The following is a 21,139-nucleotide window of genomic DNA, read 5'->3' as shown; positions in this document are numbered from 1 at the left end:
GAGAGCAGTTGGTAGTCAGCGTAGCACTTTCTCGGGAAGTGTTGTAACAGCACGGCTGGATTCTGAATATCCCAAAGTCGCAGCTGATTCCTGCGACGCGTCTGCTCTTCCTGGGCATGATTCTGGATACAGAACAGAAGAAGGTGTTTCTCCCAGTGGAGAAGGCCCAGGAATTGTCATCTCTGGTCAGGGACCTCCTGAAACCAAAACAGGTGTCGGTGCATCACTGCACGCGAGTCCTGGGAAAGATGGTGGCTTCTTACGAAGCAATTCCCTTCGGCAGGTTCCATGCAAGGATCTTTCAGTGGGATCTGTTAGACAAATGGTCCGGATCGCATCTTCAGATGCATCGGTTGATCACCCTGTCCCCAAGGACCAGGGTGTCTCTACTGTGGTGGCTGCAGAGTGCTCATCTTCTCGAGGGCCGCAGATTCGGCATACAGGACTGGGTCCTGGGGACCACAGATGCAAGCCTCCGAGGATGGGGGGCAGTCACTCAGGGAAGGAACTTTCAAGGACAGTGGTCAAGTCAGGAGACTTCACTACACATAAATATACTGGAACTAAGGGCCATTTACAACGCCCTGAGTCAAGCAGAGCCCCTGCTTCAAAACCAACCAGTGCTGATTCAATCAGACAACATCACGGCGGTCGCCCATGTAAACCGCCAGGGCGGCACATGAAGCAGGATGGCGATGGCAGAAGCCACAAGGATTCTCCGATGGGCGGAGAATCACGTGCTAGCACTGTCAGCAGTGTTCATTCCGGGAGCGGACAACTGGGAAGCAGACTTCCTCAGCAGGCACGACCTCCACCCGGGAGAGTGGGGACTTCATCCAGAAGTCTTCACCCAGATTGTAAACCGCTGGGAACGGCCACAGGTGGACATGATGGCGTCCCGCCTCAACAAAAAGCTAAAAAAATATTGCGCCAGGTCAAGGGACCCTCAGGCGATAGCTGTGGACGCACTAGTGACACCGTGGGTGTACCAGTCGGTTTATGTGTTCCCTCCTCTTCCTCTCATACCCAAGGTACTGAGGATAGTAAGAAAGAGAGGAGAAAGAACTATACTCATCGTTCCGGATTGGCCAAGAAGAACTTGGTACCCAGAACTACAAGAAATGATCTCAGAGGACCCATGGCCTCTGCCTCTCAGAGAGGACCTGTTACAGCAGGGGCCCTGTCTGTTCCAAGACTTACCGCGGCTGCGTTTGACGGCATGGCGGTTGAACGCCGGATCCTAACGGAAAAGGGCATTCCAGATGAAGTGATTCCTACGCTGATAAAGGCTAGGAAAGACGTGACAGCACAACATTATCACCGTATATGGCGAAAATATGTTGCTTGGTGTGAGGCCAGGAAGGCCCCTACAGAGGAATTCCAGCTGGGTCGATTCCTGCACTTCCTACAGTCAGGAGTGACTATGGGCCTAAAATTAGGATCCATAAAGGTCCAGATTTCGACCCTATCTATTTTCTTTCAAAAAGAACTGGCTTCACTGCCTGAAGTTCAGACGTTTGTTAAGGGAGTGCTGCATATTCAGCCCCCTTTTGTGCCTCCAGTGGCACCTTCGGATCTTAACGTTGTGTTGGATTTCCTGAAATCCCACTGGTTTGAGCCACTCAAGACCGTGGAGCTAAAATATCTCACGTGGAAAGTGGTCATGCTATTGGCCTTAGCTTCGGCTAGGCGTGTGTCAGAATTGGCGGCTTTGTCATGTAAAAGCCCTTATCTGATCTTCCATATGGACAGGGCAGAATTGAGGACTCGTCCCCAATTTCTCCCTAAGGTGGTATCAGTGTTTCATTTGAACCAACCTATTGTGGTGCCTGCGGCTACTCGGGACTTGGAGGACTCCAAGTTACTAGATGTAGTCAGGGCTTTGAAAATCTATGTAGCCAGGACGGCTGGAGTCAGGAAAACTGACTCGCTGTTTATCCTGCATGCACCCAACAAGCTGGGTGCTCCTGCTTCAAAGCAAACTATTGCTCGCTGGATCTGTAACACGATTCAGCAAGCTCATTCTGCGGCAGGATTGCCGCATCCTAAATCAGTAAAAACCCATTCCATAAGGAAGGTGGGCTCTTCTTGGGCGGCTGCCCGAGGGGTCTCGGCTTTACAGCTTTGCCGAGCTGCTACTTGGTCGGGTTTAAACACATTTGCTAAGTTCTACAAGTTTGATACCCTGGCTGAGGAGGACCTTGCCTTTGCTCATTCGGTGCTGCAGAGTCATCCGCACTCTCCCGCCCGTTTGGGAGCTTTGGTATAATCCCCATGGTCCTTACGGAGTTCCCAGCATCCACTAGGACGTCAGAGAAAATAAGAATTTACTCACCGGTAATTCTATTTCTCGTAGTCCGTAGTGGATGCTGGGCGCCCGTCCCAAGTGCGGACTCTCTGCAATACATGTATAAAGTTATTGCTTAACTAAAGGGTTATTGTTATGAGCCATCCGTTGCATGAGGCTCAGTTATTGTTCATACTGTTAACTGGGTTTGGTTATCACAAGTTGTACAGTGTGATTGGTGTGGCTGGTATGAGTCTTACCCTGTATTCCAAATCCTTTCCTTGTTGTGTCAGCTCTTCCGGGCACAGTTTCCTTAACTGAGGTCTGGAGGAGGGGCATAGAGGGAGGAGCCAGTGCACACCAGATAGTACCTAATCTTTCTTTTAGAGTGCCCAGTCTCCTGCGGAGCCCGTCTATTCCCCATGGTCCTTACGGAGTTACCAGCATCCACTACGGACTACGAGAAATAGAATTACCGGTGAGTAAATTCTTATTTTTTGAGGAATCCTGGGCTAACCCGGAAAAGAAGTTTGTTATCCCTAGAAGGTTGCGGGTAGCGTACCCTTTACCTGAAGAGGATAGGCGTAAGTGGGAGTCACCCCCAGTGATAGACACCCCAGTCTCTAGGTTGTCAAAGAAAATAATTTTACCTGCCCCAGGGTCAGCTTCATTAAAAGAACATGCTGACCACAAATTAGAGACGACTTTAAAGTCCATCTATGTTGCTACGGGTACGTTACTCAGGCCCGCAATTGCTTCTGCGTGGGTAGGTAACGCAGTGGAAAAGTGGGCAGACAATTTAATTGTTAATTGACACGGTCGATAAAGATGATATGCTGCAAATTCTAGGTCATATCAAAGACTCTGCAGGTTACTTGGTTGAGGCTATGAAGGACGTTGGCTTACTGGGCTCAAGGGCCTCTGCTATGGCAATTTCAGCTTGCAGGGCGCTCTGGATCTGCTAATGGAATACTGACGCTGAATCCAAAAGAAATATTGAGGCGCTCCCGTACAATGGTGAGGCCCTCTTTGGAGAGAAACTAGATGCCATGATATCAACTACTACATCTGGCAAGTCAGCATTTCTGCCGTCGGCAGCTGCACCGGCTAAAAAAGTATATTATTCTCATACTATGCAGTCCTTTCGGCCCAACAAGTACAAAAAGGCTTCATAGGAAAAGGGAGAGGAAAAGGTAGAAAATCTACAACACCGTCAGGCTCCCAGGAGCAGAAGTCAGCAACTACTTCTGCAAAAGCCACAGCATGACGCTGGGGCTCCTCTGCAGGAGTCCGATCGGGTGGGGGCATGTCTACTATTATTCAGCCAGGTCTGGCTTCACTCAGACCTGGATCCTTGGATATTACAGATAGTATCCCAAAGTTACAGGTTGGAATTTCAAGACCTGCCCTCATGCCGATTTTTCAAATCAGCCTTGCCACTTTTTGCTCAGGACAGCACAAATGTCCTGAACGCAATACACAAATTATGTCAAGACAAAGTAATTTCCTTGGTTCCTGCCGAACAAAGGAACCAAGGCTTTTATTCAAGCCTGTTTGTGGTGCCGAAGCCGGATGGCTCGGTCAGACCGATTTTAAACCTAAAATCTCTGAATCTTTATTTGAAAAGGTTCAAATTCAAGATGGAATCCTTGAAAGCAGTGATTTCCAGCTTGGAAGAAAAGGATTTTCTGGTGTCAGTGGACATCAAGGATGCTTACATGCATGTCCCCATTTACCCGCCACATCAAGCATACCTGAGGTTTGCGGTTCAGGATTGCCACTACCAATTCCAGACATTACCGTTCGGGCTCTCCACGGCTCCAAGAATATTCACCAAGGTGATGGCGGAGATGATGGTTCTCCTTCGCAAACAAGAAGTCAACATAATTCCATACTTGGACGATCTCCTCATAAAAGCGAGATCCACGGACAAGCTACTGCAGAACATAGCATTGTCCCTGAGGGTGCTTCAACAGCACGGTTGGATCATCAACTTTCCAAAATCCCAGTTGGAACAGACAATGAGATTATTATTTTTGGGAATGATACTGGACACCGAGTTACAGAGAGTATTTCTACCGGAGATCCAGAGCATGGTCAAACAACTTTTAAGACCAGGAACAGTATCAATTTATCAGTGCATTCACCTGTTGGGGAAAATGGTTGCTGCTTACGAGGCGCTACAATATGGCCGATTCCATGCCAGGGTCTTCCAGTGGGACCTACTGGACAAGTGGTCCAGGTCGCATCTCCACATGCACCAAAGAATAACCTTGTCAGCGAAAGCTAGTATTTCGCTCCTGTGGTGCCTACAAATTTCTCACCTCCTGGAGGGACGCAGGTTCGGGATTCAGGCCTGGATCCTGGTGATCACGGATGCAAGTCTCCGAGGATGGGGAGCTGTCACGCAAGGAGAAAGCTTCCAAGGAAGATGGTCAAGTCAAGAAACTCACCTTCACATAAACATTCTGGAGTTGAGAGCTGTGTACAACAGTCTTCATCTAGCGGCACACCTTCTTCAAGGTCGTCCCATACAGATCCAGTCAGATAATGTAACGGCAGTAGCTTACATAAACCGTCAAGGCGGAACAAAAAGCAGAGTGGCAATGGCCAAGGTGACAAAGATACTCCTCTGGGCAGAAAGACATGCAAAAGCTCTGTCGGCAATTTTCATTCCGGGAGTGGACAACTGGGAAGCAGACTTCCTCAGCAGACACGATCTCCATCCAGGAGAATGGGGCCTCCACCCAGAAGTCTTTGTGGAGGTGGCAAGTTGTTGGGGATTTCCTCAAGTGGACATGATGGCATCACGCCTCAACAAAAAGCTTCAGAGATATTGTTCCATGTCGAGAGACCCACAAGCAATAGCAATAGATGCACTGGTGACCCAGTGGGTGTTTCAGTTGGTGTATCTGTTCCCTCCACTTCCACTTATCCCAAAGGTTCTCAAGATCATCAGAAGAACAAGAGTTCGAGCAATCCTCATTGCTCCAGACTGGCCAAGGAGGGCCTGGTATCCAGATCTTCAAGAGTAATTACTGGAAGATCCTCGGCCTCTTCCTCTTCCTGAGGACCTGCTTCAGCAGGGGCCATTAGTTTATCAGGACTTACCGCGACTGCGTTTGACAGCATGGCTGTTGAGCGCCAGATCCTAGCCCGTAAGGGTATTCCCAATGAAGTCATTCCCACACTTATTCTGGCCAGGAAAGGGGTAACGTCCAAACATTACCATCGTATTTGGAGAAAATATGTATCTTGGTGCGAATCCAAGAAGTCTCATGCGGTGGAGTTTCAATTAGGACGACTTCTCCTATTTCTACAGGCGGGTGTGGATGCTGGATTGAGATTAGGGTCTACCAAGGTTCAAATTTCGGCCTAGTCAGTTTTCTTTCAGAAACAGTTGGCTTCCCTGCCTGAGGTCCAGACGTTCATGAAGGGGGTTCTGCGCATCCAACCTCCCTTTGTGCCTCCTTCGGCGCCATGGAATCTTAATGTGGTGTTGCAGTTCCTTAAATCGGACTGGTTTGAGCCTCTGCAAGAGGTGGAGTTAAAGTTTCTCACTTGGAAAGTGATCATGCTGTTGGCCTTGGCCTCAGGCAGATGAGTGTCTGAATTAGGAGCTCTATCACACAAGAGTATTTAATATTTCATGAAGATAGGGCTGAACTGAAAACACGTCAGCACTTTCTTCCGAAGGTTGTGTCTTCTTTCCATATCAACCAACCTGTGGTGGTGCCAGTGGCTTCTGACACCTCAGCCGTTTCAAAGTCCTTGGATGTCGTCAGAGTGTTGAGGACTTATGTTACAAGAACGGCTCGGATAAGGAAAACAGAATCTTTGTTTGTCCTCTGTGCCCCCAACAAGATTGGGGGTCCTGCTTCTAAGCAGACTGTTGCGCGCTGGATCAGGGGTACCATTCAGCATGCTCATTCCACGGCAGGATTGCCGTTACCGATGTCGGTAAAAGCCCACTCTACAAAGAAAGTGGGTTCGTCCTGGGCGGCTGCCCGGGGTGTCTTGGCTTTGCAAATCTGCCGAGCTGCTACTTGGTCAGGTGCAAACACATTTGCTAAGTTTTATAAGTTTGACACCTTGGCTGCTGACGACCTAAAATTTGGTCAGTCAGTTCTGCAGGAACATTAGCACTTTCCCGCCCATACTGGGAGCTTTGGTACATCCCCATGGTACTAAAATGGACCCCAGCATCCTCTAGGACGTAAGAGAAAATAGGATTTTAATTACCTGCCAGTAAATCCTTTTCTCGTAGTCCGTAGAGGATTCTGGGCGCCCGCCCAGTGCTAATTTTTCCTGCTGATTGCGTTTATCTTTTTTGCATGCATGTGTTCAGATGTTGACAGCTGTTGCTGTTGCGTTATACATGCTGCTTGGCATGAGTTATGTTATTGGACATGTTAGCTGACATGTTTTTATGTATGGTGTGAGCTGGTCTGATTCTCGCCACAATTTTAATAGTAATTCCTCTCTCGAAAATGTCCGTCTCCTCGGGCACAGTTCCTATACTGAGGTCTGGAGGAGGGGCATAGAGGGAGGAGCCAGTTCACACTGTTAAAAAGTCTTAAAGTGCCGAAGGCTCCTGCGGAACCATCTATACCCCATGGTACTAAAATGGACCCCAGCATCCTCTACTGACTACGAGAAAAGGATTTACCAGCAGGTAATTAAAATCCTATTTTTTTGAGTGATCTTTCCTAACAGCGTCTTACACGCATATTGGAAAGAGTCGCTCCAACCTCTCTCCGCCGGGTCGCAACAACGCTTACCTACAGTACAAGTGCTGTCTCAAAGGGCGTCTGTGTCGGATATTACTAGCAGGTCCAGCAGACGTTACCAGGCTGTGGCCGGAGCACGGGGAGAAGGTAAGGCATCGGTTCCGCTTAGAAGGGGAATACGGACACAGCCGCACTGTTTTGGGAGGGGACTACCAAACAGTAGCTGGCGCGCCACCACCACGGGTGCTCTAGTGCTAGGCTCTAGGGATCAAAATGCGCCAGGATTAGTTGAGGCTGCGATCCCTAGGGTTGATGTCAGCAGTGGGGAGTCAGACGCTCTCCTGGTCGCCCCTCCCCCCAGTTCATGACCAGTTATGAACTGATTGCCTCACTTCCGTCTCAGACGCTACCACGAGGGTACTCGGTCGCAGCATAGGCCACTGCGTCTGTATACACTAAGGTTTACCGCTAAAAGACTGGGTCGCAGACATGATCGTCTGCATGCACTAACGTTCACTGAGTGTCTGTGTCCTCAAATAATGACCGGAGCCGCAGTGTACACTAGTAGCGTCTGGATCCACTCAGCGTTCGCTAATGTATTGATCGATCCTGGAAGTGGGGTAAATCTCCCTGTATCCCACTCTACTGAGTACGGGTTATACAGCACTAAAATTCTATCTACTTTTGTTAGTATGAATAGTTAGGTTTAGTGCCTATTGCATATGAGTTTTATGTACATTGCTGTGGTTTTCTTCGCAATGCATCTGAATACTTTAAAGATCTGTATAGAACAGAATTCAGTTATATGTACTCCTACATGCTTTGAGATGTGTTCGTAGTTGATAATCTGCTCATATGATGGATGTATATATATATATATATATATATATATATGTATAATATGTGACTGACTGCTAGTGTAATGCTGACTTAATAATAATAAATGATTGTCGGTTGATACTTCTGATCCTTAATGCAGGTGCATGGGAAAGGTCACACATATCACTTTAAAGAAAAGTGATTACAGTCACAAATTGCGTAGTACACTGTGAAGGTGCTGAGTATTTATCATGTCTAAGGGCGGCATACACTGACAGAAACACTCATATGTTGTTGTTTGGCAAAAACTGTATTATCCTCTATGATCTGGTATAGGATGGTTATGTGTAAAAATGATTTGCTGTTTAGCATAATACATTCCTGATTACATCAGGTATAGATAGACCCATTGAGGCAATGTTTGCACAGACCTTGTACAGTTTAGCTGAAATGTTAATTCTTATAGCATTAACACATGCTGCTCACTGATTGTGGTATATCCCCAACAGCGTCTCGAATAAGACAAGCTGATGACCAAATGTAGATAAATCATCGACTTCACAGGCTACACATGATAATCATCAGACGATGAAAGTTCTATATACTCTACTTCAGCATACGAAGAATAGGTAAAAGATATCAGCTAAATAAATAAGCTGAATAAATGAGAGCAAAAATAGGCTAGTCTGTCAATAGAGGCAGAAGAACCTGGGGTAAAAAATAAGGCACTTCTGTTTAAAACGTCCCAAATGACCCACCTGGGTCAAAAACAGCCTCTGCACGAGGGCAGAATTCAGGAAAAAGGTTTGGGTTACACCCAATAAAGTAGAATGCCCGGTAAATGGGATTCCAATATCTTTTTCAAGCTAGGGACTGTTTAAAATAGGGAAGTGCCTCCCAAAATAGATATGCATATCATTTGATAATGCAAAAATCTATAGGGCCTCTGTCATCAAAAGAATAAGACCATATTGTCTTTCTCTGGGAGCAGCATAAGGCCAGCCAGGACTTCACCTTGAAATCTATGGCTACACCACACTGGAAAGGCCCAATCTCACTAGATTTTGGAAGCTAAGCAGTGTTTGGCCTGGTTAGTTCTTGGAGGGGAGACCACCTTGAAATACCAGGTGCTGTAGGTACATTGGGCTGAGGTACTGGAAGACAGGTTTCAGCGCCTGCAAGGGAGTAAGAATCCCATATAGCTCATATCGCCATTAATGTTCTAGGGCATCAGCATAACAATCGCTGTTCAAGAACAGTTTGGTTCACATACATGGGAAGCTGATTCAGAATCTAAGAAGGTTCTGGAATTTTTTTTGCCTTGGCTGGAAGTTTTCTGTTTGAGTTAACAGTTATTCCAGAGTCAGAAACAGACTCCAAGAAGGTCACGTTTCCTTCCACATATAACCCCAAGTCTAGGGGTCTGGTTTGGCCTTGTCGGTCATAAAGGAACATAACAGCCCCAATACAATAAAGTTTGGTAAGGCAAAGAAGCAAAGGCAACCAGAGGCCAGCTTCCAAACCAGAAGCCATCAGCAGGATGGTGTGGGTCTCCTGGCGGATTCTAGAAGGATAAGGGGCCGACTTCTTCAGTTTGCACAGATGTGATAGCAATCTACAGATAGATGCCTGGGTGCAAGAAGCTGTATTTCTAAGGTTATACTTTCCCTTCTGGAACCATTCTCCTAAAAGGTTTCGGTCTCAGCCCATCTCGGGTAGAGGCGTAGGCAAGGGATTGGCCTGAAGCAATTCAGAAAATGTTTTGTCTGGAATAGTCATTCCAGTAACCCATGCACAATCGGGGATGGGGGGGAGGGTGTTTAGTCCCACCTTGGTTAAAAACAATCCCTCGCCCCATTATCAATTTCAAAAATAGAGAAATTTGGGTAACACGGTTCACGTGGAGGCAACTCCATAGTTGGGTGGGGAGCCAATTGTCGAAGTAAAAAAAAATATTACATAAAGAGAACATACAAACTACACACATATAAGTCGCTATACTTGCAAATACGCGCAGAGAGCACAGCAATATATGGTAACACACGCATTTACACGGACATGCCACAGAGATGGATTCGACACTTATTTCATGCAGTACATAATTGTGGTGGTATCAAGCGCCAGACATCATGATGATTTAGAATTGTATCTAATGAAGTAATGTCATAAATGTGTATTATTTGAACGAAACCAGATAGAACGGTCATGTTTACTATTGAAGCAACCAGATTGATGTGTAGATTCATTTGATGCTTGTTGTGAAGTTGTAGGACATTGCAACACGGAATTATGTTTACATGTATAAAAGCTAAAATCACTCTTATTAGGACAGTGGACAGGAAACTCAGGCCAGCCCTTTGGATGTCTTCAAGGCTGAACCTGATTACCATATACAAAGGAACTGGTGACTCATCGTGTATCCCTCCCCCAGAAACTAGATAACACATTAACCACACAGGAAGTTAGTGGCTGTAAGGTCTGAGACGATGATGGACTTGCTGGCAGATCAGTTCCTGTATTTATTTACTAAGAGAGAGAGAGACATAAGATGCATTGGAGGGAATGGTAATTGTATCGCTGGCCTGTAACTGAAACTGCATGTAATGGCATGTAACTGTATGTAACTTTATGTATTAACTGTTTACTGTGTGAGTTGTAATCATGTAACTATAGGTATACTGTACTTTGTAATATATATTTGTGACAGGACGGTCCCGTACGAAAGCACTCGCCGCTTTCGCGTCCCGTCTCCTGCGCACAGATTGGAAGGTTAGGTCACACGAGGCCTGACCACATAGGGGATTCCCGCTTACCGTCAGTAACCGCCTGTTACTGACTCCACCCACTGCGCTGTGGGCGGGTTTATGCTGCCACCACCAAACTCCTAACCTGCCGTGGCGTTTGGAACCACGGTTCTGCTCTGTATGTGCCGACGCACTGCCTTACCACACCTGTGTGGTGTTGACGAATCCCCACTAGCCACTTGCTAGGCCTCTACCGGTAGCTGGCGGAAGGCGGAACTTGGAGACGTTAGGTGCTTCCCTGGACAGCCGGAGGACGGGGCTATGGTTGGCATAACCCTGTAGGTCACAAGATGAAGCAGTCTTCTTGAGGCAATTATGTTTATTTGCTCAATGATAACCTTTAAAAAGGCTCCTCCCTATTGCTAGGGGCAACAGCATACAATCAGATGTTTCAGCAGAATAAAGATGGTACAATACAATTTCCATGGGCCAACTGCCCTCCTTTTATCCCACTCCAATACACATTACCACAGGGGGTAAGCCCGCCCTGTGGTGTACAACCAATCAATGTTTATCCATGAGCTGTGCATGCCTTGGTCACATGCACAGCTAACATTGTTCTCTATGGACAGTGGGGAGTGGTCACTCTCCTATGACTGTCCCATCCTGGAGGATCAGGATACGCCCCGGTGCCATTCAGTCTAGGCTGGGGGAAGTTTTCCCTCCTAAACTGACTTCCAGAAACCTGCCCGGGACCCAGCCCACTGCCTGCAGCCTGGATTTGGGCTCCAGAGCTGGGCAGCCTAGCTCCCCGGTCCAGGTTTCCAGGCCACTACGGGTGATCTCCATGGAGCTCCAGAAAACCACTCAGCTTGTTTCACAGATGAGCTTCTTCTCTTTCTCCCAATGCCCCTTCAAAGTGTGAGGCTGGATGGGAAAGTATTCCGTTTTTGGGGAAAAGGTCTGGGAGAATCCATCAGCCTGCACAGCCATGGATTCCCCCCTCCTGGGACATACAACCAAGTAAGTGCAATTTACCTTTAAATACATCACATTTAAAACACACTGTACATGTTATTACATTTAAAACAATGTCTTTGTTTTTCTTTTTACATCCTGTCCCCTAGTCCTGCAGCCTGGCTGCTAGGACTCTGTCTGTGCTGGAGGTATGGGGCTGGCTTCCCCCATCCTCCAGCCTGCCTGCCTGCCTCTGGGGTCCAGGGAGCTGGCGCTCCCTGTCCCCCCAGTGGGGCACTCACTTTGTGGCCTCGCCGCACGTAGCGGCGCACCCCCCTGATCCGAAGCCCAGCGGCCCGGGACATTTGTCCCGGCCGCTGTGGCTCTGGCTTGTTTCAGCGCTGAGGTGCCGGGAGCGTAGCTCCCGGACCCCAGCACTTACCAACCTAATCATCCCCCCGCCGCTAGGGAGCCGGCTAGCCCGGTCCCCCATGAGCTGCGCACTCTGGTGGCCTCGCCGTGCAGGGGGCCGGCTAGCCCGGTCCCCTGTATGCGGCGCTGAGATCTGGTGTCCTCGCCGCAGCGTCCGGCAGGGAGCCTGGCTGCGACGCACCCCCCCTTTCTGCCCAGCAGCCCGGGACGTTTGTCCCGGCTGCTGCGGCGGGCCACCTCTGATGGGCTGAGGCGCCGGGAGCAGAGCTCCCGGCCCCCCAGCAGAGGCAACCACGGAGCGCGCTGCAGCGGGAGCTGAGCTCCCACTTGCAGCGGCTCACCCTTCTCCCCCCCGGCGCACACACAGCTCAGTGCGCCGGGGGGCTGTGCTCACCACTGCCGGGAGCGGAGCTCCCGGACTCCGGCGGCGCACACCCGATGGCTGCAGCGGGAGCTGATCTCCCGGCTGCAGCAGTCCCCCTCTCCCCCGGCGCGCACACTCTGCTCAGTGCGCCGGGGGCTGCCCTCACTGCCGTGGTCTCCGGAGAGGTCCGGGACCACGGCACACATTTAAAATACATTTTTTTACACATCTATACAACACGGCGCCTAGCGCCCACAGTATTTCAAATCTGGCGCCAAGCACCCATTGTCTGTAAAATGGCGTCGGGCACTAGGGGTTAACCCCTTCAGTGCCGCGGCGGCCATTTTCCACGTGGCTGGAGCCTCTCCGGCCACACTATTGAATCCATATCCTTTTAATAACAAATATATACATCAATGAGCTTTGGAACTCAGATAATGTGTGGATGTATTGTCTTCTCTTATGGGATGCAGTGTTTTGCGATGTATAGCGCACATTCATGGGATATGGTAATAAGAGATGCAGGCATTTACAATATATATTAGAGCAGGCATTTTAAATATTTGTGAGAAATCAATTTGGCATTCAGACAATATAATATATCATATTCCTGGATAAGTCAGGAATCTTACCTTCAGGCTCCTATAACACTGCCCATTAGTGTTATCTCAAGGTTAACATCCTTCAGCAAGATTTCAGTTAGGCCTCACCCTTTGGGTTAGCCACAGCCCCAGAGTATTTACCAAGATGATTATGGCAATTTATCTCTGTTAGTAGAGGCTAAAAAAATTGCCATACCTTGACCACCTTCCTATCCTGACACAAATACAGGAAGGGGCTGTGTCATCTACAACATACAAATAACTTGTCTGCAGAGGCACAGGTGGCTCATAAATGGGATCATCTCTGGTTCCGTGACATAAGATATCCAAGGCAAAGCTAGGAGAGTGGTTACAATGTCAAACAATATCAATTCACGCAGCAATGCGAATGATGGGTTTGATTGTGTTAACAATACACATGATGGAGTGGGCATAATTCCACTCAAAACTTTTTCAGCATCTCCTCCATCTACAGCCGCATCACACTGGATATGCCCAATCTCATTTTATGTTGGAAGTTAAGCAGTGTTGTGCCTGGTTAAATTCTCTGATGAGACCACCTGTGAATACCAGGGGGTGTATGTGGGCCAGATGGACAATAACCATCTACAGCCATACCACACTGGATATAGCTAATCTCACCTGATCTTGCAAGCTAAGTAGTGTGGGGTCTGGTAGTTACTTGGAGGGAGACCACCTGGGAACACCAGGTGCTGTCCATATAACACAAACAAGTACGTGGTACTGGCAGAAAGGGTAAGAAAGTCAGTAGCCTGGGGACTACAGACATTCCATCTAGGCCAGAGGACACCTTTTTGGATATCAGGTTGGGAGTTCCTGACAACAAAGGTCAGTCTTCAGGGCTGTGGGGGCCATTGTCCGGAAGATGATGATTCCGGGGACTATGGGCCACAGAAGAAAGTTGCCTGCTAATAAACCTGTTAGCACCTTGGGCCATATACTGGGTCCTGATTCAGGCACGGGACATTCCTAAAGGAAGATCAGTCCAGATCCGCAAGGACAAGGAAAGGACAGTAGTGTACCTCAACTTTCAGTGAGGAACACGTAGATAAATAGCAAGAAAGGAGGTAAATCACATACTAAAGTGTGTAGAACTCCATCTTCCAGCCTTGTCCGCAGGGTTTGTTCCGGGAGTCCTAAACTGAAGAGCTGATTTCTCAGTCGACACCTCATTCAGGTAAATGAATGGTCTTTTGCACCCTAAAGTCGTTTCAGACTTGGGTAGACAGATGGACTTGGCCAGAGATAATTCTCATGGTGTCCCATTTGAACAACAAAGAGCCATAATCGGGTCAGTAACAAAGGAAATGATCTTTGTGGATGTCTTTTTTAAGGGGAATTTTATTTCTCTTATGTGTTTCTCAAATCATCCTGCTACTCAGGATAGTGAGGAAAATACAACAAAGATGCTGGGATTCTAATAAGCCCCGGCTTGGCCCAGAAGGCGTTGGTATACGGATCCGCAGATAATGTTGAATACCTTTTCTGTTTCCTCTACGCCCAGACTAAGACAGGGTCCTTGATTATCACAGATATCTGGATCAACTGTTTTGATGGCATGGCTCTTGAAATCTATATACTGAGGTCCAGAGGATTCTCACAAATGCTCAGGGCAAGGAAAAACTTCCTTGACTCGTATTTATCACCAAATAAGACAAGCTTATATGCATTGGTGCAATGAAAGAGGTATGGACCCGAAATCTTGCAGAGTTTCCAGGGTTTTAGCATTCCTTCAAACAGGAATAGATAAAGGTTTAGCGGTGGCTTCCTTGGAAATACAAGTGTCAGCATTGACTGTATGGTTCCGAAAGAAAAATGCCAAATTGCAGGATGTGCGCACTTTTTCTCAGGGAATGCTGCGCATTCAACCTTCCCTTTTCCTACTACAGGGTCAGGGAATCTAAATCTAGTCCTCAAAGCCTGTCAAGTTGCTCTGTTTAAACCACTAAGTGAACTGTATTTTAATGGTTGACAGCTAAAATTCTCTTCGGCTGACTATGGCATCAGCTGAGTGTCGGATTTAGGAGTGCTGTCATGTTAATCTCCTTTTCTGATGTTATCCAGATAAAGTAGTTCTCAGAACTAGGTCTGGGTATCTTCCTAAGGGGTGATCTATATTCCACCTTAATGAAGATATTATGGTCCTGGTTTTTCAGGAATCTGGATTTTTCTGTGGGAGATGCGTCGCTGGACGTAGTCCGGGCATTAAGTATCTATATGGATCGTACCAGTGCCATTACAAAGACACATTCTCTTTTCATCCTCTACGGTTTTCACAAGAGGAGATGGGCTGCTACTAAACAGACGCTAGCAAGATGGCTTCGAATGACGATTTCAGAAGCATATTCTTAAGCTGATCTCCCTGTCCCGGCTAATGTCTCTGCTCACTCTACATGTAAGGAAGGTCATTCATGGGCAGCACAATATTGTGCTTGAGCAGAACAGATATGTAAGGCAGCCACATGGCTTCCAATAAACACATTCAATCAGACATTATGCCTGGGATATCTTTGCCTCTCATGATGCTCAATTCGGGCGTAAGGTTCTCCTATTAATCAGGAGCGTCCCCACCACTAAAAATTGCTTTGGGAAGTCCCAATGTTATCCTGCGGATAACCTGTGGACCCTGCCGGAGAAATAAACGTTATGGTAAGAACTTACCATTGATAACGGTATTTCTCCTATGTCCACAGGTTTACACAGGGATCCCACCCTGACGCACCTGATTTGAGAATCTTTATACTCACTAAACTTTTCCCTTTTGCATGAAAGAGTGTGCATGATTGTTTTCGCCTGAATAGGGTTCTACATAATGCTCCTGCCTAAATGCTTTGGAAACAACTGATTTGACTGAGTCAGTGGGCGGGATTATATTGACAAGCCAGGTGCATTCTCGGAGGCCAGAAAGCTTGTGATCGTTTGGTGCCAATCCGCTGTCGCTCCATCATATCCCAATGTTATCCTGTGGAAACCTGTGGATTTAGGAGAAATACCGTTATCAACGGTAAGTTCTTACCATAACGTATATTTTCTGATGGTTCAATGTATACAAACTTTGTTTAATACAAAAAAAATATTGAAAATATTATATTAATTGACCTTCAGGCTGCGTGTATAAGGAGTATATAAAACATAAATGAATTGTGTGTATGTACACAAACTTTGTTTAATGCACAAAGTTATTAAAACTATTGGCTAGAATTACCTTCAGGCTGTGTGTATAAGGTGTATATGAATGATAAATGCATTCTGTGCTTAGACTTAGGTCCCATTGCCATGATATCTCATTATGGTATGCAAGTATTCCAAAATACGGAAAAATCCGATATTCAAAATACTTCTGGACCCAAGCATTTTGGATATGGGATACTCAACCTGTATAATATAAATTGTGTCTGTAAACATTAGATCGGGCTGCACGGATGGTGTAAAGGTTAGCATTACTGCCTCACAGCACTGAGGTCATCAGCCCTAACAGTGTGGAGTTTATATATTCTCCCCATGCTTGCGTGGGTTTCCTCTGGGTACTCCGGTTTTCTACCACAATCCAAAAATATACTGGTAGTTTACTTGGCTCCCAACAAAAATTAACCCTAACGTGAATATGTGTGTGTACATGTGGTAGGGAATATAGATTGTAAGCTCCACTGGGAGAGGGACTCATTTGAATGACCAAATATTCTCTGTAAAGCACTGCAGAATACGTGTGCACTATGTAATTAACTGGTAATAAATAATAAATTAGATCCACAATATAAACTCTTGAAATTAAAGGTAGTTATTGCTGTTCTGAAAAAAAAAAACAGGTGGAGCTAGTGACAACATTTTAACGCTGCTGGTATATTTCAAAACATAAAAAAAGTTAACAGCCTAACTCTTCCAAAAAAGTAGAGATGAGAGAATGATCTATAAAAATATATACATTATTTATTGCATCATAGAAGTATTGCAAAAATTTAATTAAAAAAGTTTGACCCGATAATAGGTATCTTTATTTGAAAGACATTTTGGACACCGTGCACCAGTGGTTCCCAAACTCCGTCCTCAAGGAGCAATAACAAGCTTTTGAAGATATACGTGGCTCAGCACAGATGGTCAAATCACATTGGTTGAGGCACTAATGAAGTCACCAGTGACAAAGCATGGATATACTTAAAACTTGGACTGTTAGTGCTCTCACTGTGCATGGATCGTAGCTGTGTGAAAAATTACCGATCTACGATCCAGTACTTTGACATGTGGAGATTCGCCCAGCACAAGGCAATCCGCCCCACATGCCGGATCCAGCCCTCCCCGCACACATGCAAAAGCATTGCACGGCGGTGATGCTTTCACATGTTTAGAGTAGCCCTCTACCTATTCAACCTAGCAGCTTAGGCAGATGGTTACCTGCCCGGACCATGCCCCCCCAACACTACCTTGACACCGTGCGAACGCCTCTGCCTTTCAATCAGACAGAGGTGTTTGCAGATGTGAGATGCCATTGCATCTCACGGTGTGCGCATGCACAGTGCGGCTTCTGCACGTGTGCACACTTCACAGGGCATCAGCATGTGAATGCTGCCGCAGCTACGTTCAATGCTGAATTAGGCCCAGTGTTTGGGAACCACTGCCTTAGAGATCTAACCTTATTGCTTATTACAGAAGTTCTCAAACCTGGTCCTCAAGGCACCCCAACAATCTAGGTTTCTCTTACATCCTAGAGGATCCTGGGGTCCACATTAGTACCATGGGGTATAGACGGGTCCACTAGGAGCCACTGGCACTTTAAGAGTTTGAGAGTGTGGGCTCACTCCTCCCTCTATGCCTCTTCTACCAGACTCAGTTTAGAAAATGTGCCCGGAGACGCCGGTCACAGCTAGGGGAGCTCTCCAGAGATTCTCTAGTAAAAGTTTTTTTTAGAGTTTATTATTTTACAGGGAGGTTGCTGGCAACAGTCTCCCTGCTTCGAGGGACTGAGGGGGGAGTAGTGTCCGCCCTGCGGGGTCTGAGCCACTATCTCTGCTGACAGGACACTGAGCTCCTGAGGGTGCTGATTGTTAGCCGCTCCAGGCGACCGCCCACTTTCGCAGCACGCCGCCACCCCCTTACAGAGGAGAGAAGACTTCGGTGGCGAGTGTGGGGAGTGGGAAGCGTGGGGAGTGGGAAGATGGCGGCAACAGGGTAGGTAGCGCAGTATTAACTGTGCTCCGGGGCTCAGCGGTACATAGTGCGGCGCTGTGAGGGGCACCTTGAGCCAGCGCCTATACCCTACACTGGTCAGCAAGACTGTCAGGGTCCCTGGATCGCTGCCAGCAGAAATCCTCAGGCCAGTATAATATAATGAAGAGCGGGAAGCAGCGCCATGTTCGGGGGCGGAGCTTCTCAGAGCGGACCCAGCAGCGTTCAGCGCCATTTTCCTGCCTGCAGTTCCTGTACAACAGATGCTGACAGGGAGGTTGTAGAAGGGAGGGGAGGCTGTGTAAAGTCTGTGTAGTCTATTAAGGTAAACAGACAGCGCTGGTAATTTCATTAGTTCTACCTCATAAAACGCTATGTGTGGGTTGGTTCCAATCTCTGTGTCTCTCTGTGGCATACTTAGGGGGAAACTGTGTCTGACATTTCCGTGTGTGTGTGTGTGTGTGTGTGTGTTTAATATCTCACATAGCCATGTCTAGGGACTCTGTGTCATATGCTGCAGAAGATGTTTCCTCTCAGGAGGGATCCATTCCATGTACACAGGATTGTAATGCTTTGTCTCAGATTCCTATTGTTGAACCTGAGTGGTTAACTTCTATCAAAGGAATGATCTCTCAGATCTATACTAGGGTAGCTAATACTGAGACTGAAACTCAGGTGTTGAAGAAGTCTATGGCAGTTTGGTCAGGCTCTGTCCCTATTCCTGCAAAATCCCCTAGCATGTTCCCACAGAAACGTGCACTTGCCCAAATTATGCAAGATGACACGGATACCGATTCTGATACTGCAAACGGTGATGGGGATGTGCTGAGGGGGGCAGCGTCCCTTGCAAAGGGGGTGCAGCTCATGATTAAGGCCATTAGAGATGTGTTAAACATTAATGACACCACACTTGAGCAGGCTGAGGAGGCTTACTTCATTGACAATAAGAAAGCCTCGCTAACCGTCCCTGCGTCTAAAGAATTAAACTCTATATTTGAAAAATCCTGGGAAAACTCTGAGAAAAATTCCAGATCCCAAAAAGGGTTCTGGTTGCTTTTCCCTTCCCTGAGGAAAATAGGAAAAAATGGGGAAATCCACCCATTGTTGACGCATCTGTCTCCAGACTGTCTAAAAAGGTGGTTTTACCTGTCCCTGGATCTACCACGTTAAAAGAACCGGCTGATTGTAAGATTGACACTACACACAAATCCATTTACACTGCTTCAGGAGTGGCGTTAAGGCCCACTATTGCCTGTGCATGGATTTCTAAAGCCATAGTAAAGTGGTCAGGCACATTACTAGGGGATTTGGATACAATGGATAGAAGTGACATTGAATTGTTTTTATGTAATATACAGGATTCTGCGGAGTTCATGGTGGAATCAATGAAGGACCTGGGTACGCTGACTGCACGGATATCTTCCATGTCGATCTCAGCCCACAGTGGACTCTGGCTACGCCAATGGTCTGCAGATGCGGAATCCAGGAGAAGTGTGGAGAACCTACCCTACACAGGTCAGGCTCTATTTGGAGAAGCGTTGGGTGTGTGGATCTCCACAGCAACCGCGGGTAAGTCACCTTTCCTTCCCTCTGCTACTCCTATGAAGAAACCATTTTCTTCAGCTGTGCCGCAGTCCTTTCGGACCGCTAAGACAAAAAAGTCCAAGCCTTCTACCACTTTCTTTAGAGGTGGTCGTGCAAAGTCCAAAAAGCCTGCACCCGCAGGCTCCCAGGACCAGAGACCTGCTTCTGGTTCCTCAAAATTCTCAACATGATGGTGGACCTCAAAGCCTTGAGGAGGGGCTGGTGGGCACGAGACTCAGACGTTTCAGCCACGTCTGGGTATCATCCGGCCTGGATCCCTGGGTACAGGATATTGTGTCCCAGGGGTACAGACTGGAGTTTCAAGAACTCCCGCCTCACCAATTCTTCAAATCAGGCTTGCCAGCTTTGCTGACAGACAGGGCTATCCTACAGGAAGCCATACTAAAATTGAAAAAGTCACAGGTCATTGTCCCAGTTCTACCTCATATCCAAACCTAGGGTTATTCAAACCTTTTCATGGTACCGAAACCGGATGGTTCGGTCAGACCAATTTTGAGCTTGAAATCGTTGAAACCTTACCTGAGGGTGTTCAAATTCAAAATGGAGTCTCTCAGAGCAGCGATTTTAGGTCTGGAGGAGGGAGAGTTTCTGGTATCCTTGGATATCAAGGATGCGTACCTCCACATTCCGATTTGGCTGCCTCACCAGGTTTATCTCATATTTGCACTGTTAGACAGTCACTATCAATTCCAAGCACTGCCATTCGGCCTCTCCACAGCACCGAGGGTGTTCACTAAGGTGATGGCAGAGATGATGGTTCTCCTCCGCAGACAGGGGGTGAACATAATCCCATATCTGGACGATCTGCTGATAAAAGCATCATCAAGGGAGAGGTTGTTGCAGTCCATTGTTCTCATGACTCATCTGCTCAGGGAACACGGTTGGATCCTGAATCTTCCAAAATCACATTTGGAGCCGACCAGGAGGTTGTCTTTTCTGGGAATGGTCCTCGACACGCAAGTGCAGAGGGTGTTTCTTCTGGAGGAGAAAGCGTTGGTGATACAAACAATGGTCCGGGATGTCCTGAAGCCAGCCCGGGTTTCGTTTCATCAGTGCATTCGCCTTCTGGGGAAAATGGTGGCCTCCTACGAGGCTCTACAGTACGGAAGGTTTCATGCTCGGCCCTTCCAACTCGATCTCCTGGACAAGTGGTCGGGATCTCATCTTCACATGCCCCAGAGAATACGTCTGTCGCCGAAAGCTGGGATTTCACTCTTCTGGTGGCTGTAACTACCTCACCTTCTGGAGGGTCGCAGGTTTGGGATTCAGGACTGGATACTTCTAACCACGGTGCAAGTCTCCGGGACTGGGGCGCAGTCACTCAGGGGGAAACCTTCCAAGGAAGGTGGTCAAGCCTGGAATCCAGCCTTCCAATAAACATTCTGGAACTAAGAGCCGTCTACAACGGTCTTCTCCAA

The 21,139-nt window shown here is 47.4% G+C and overlaps 1 pseudogene; it reads left to right on the top strand.

Annotated features, from left to right (window-relative positions):
* Positions 1–8,856: 8,856 nt before the first annotated feature.
* On the top strand, positions 8,857–8,975 carry LOC134958949 (5S ribosomal RNA; annotated as a pseudogene).
* Positions 8,976–21,139: the final 12,164 nt, after the last annotated feature.

Source organism: Pseudophryne corroboree, chromosome 9 (genome assembly GCF_028390025.1).
Source record: "Pseudophryne corroboree isolate aPseCor3 chromosome 9, aPseCor3.hap2, whole genome shotgun sequence".
NCBI classification, from domain to species: domain Eukaryota; kingdom Metazoa; phylum Chordata; class Amphibia; order Anura; family Myobatrachidae; genus Pseudophryne; species Pseudophryne corroboree.
Note: the sequence above shows the minus strand (reverse complement) of the source record. Positions and strands in the feature narration are given on the sequence as shown.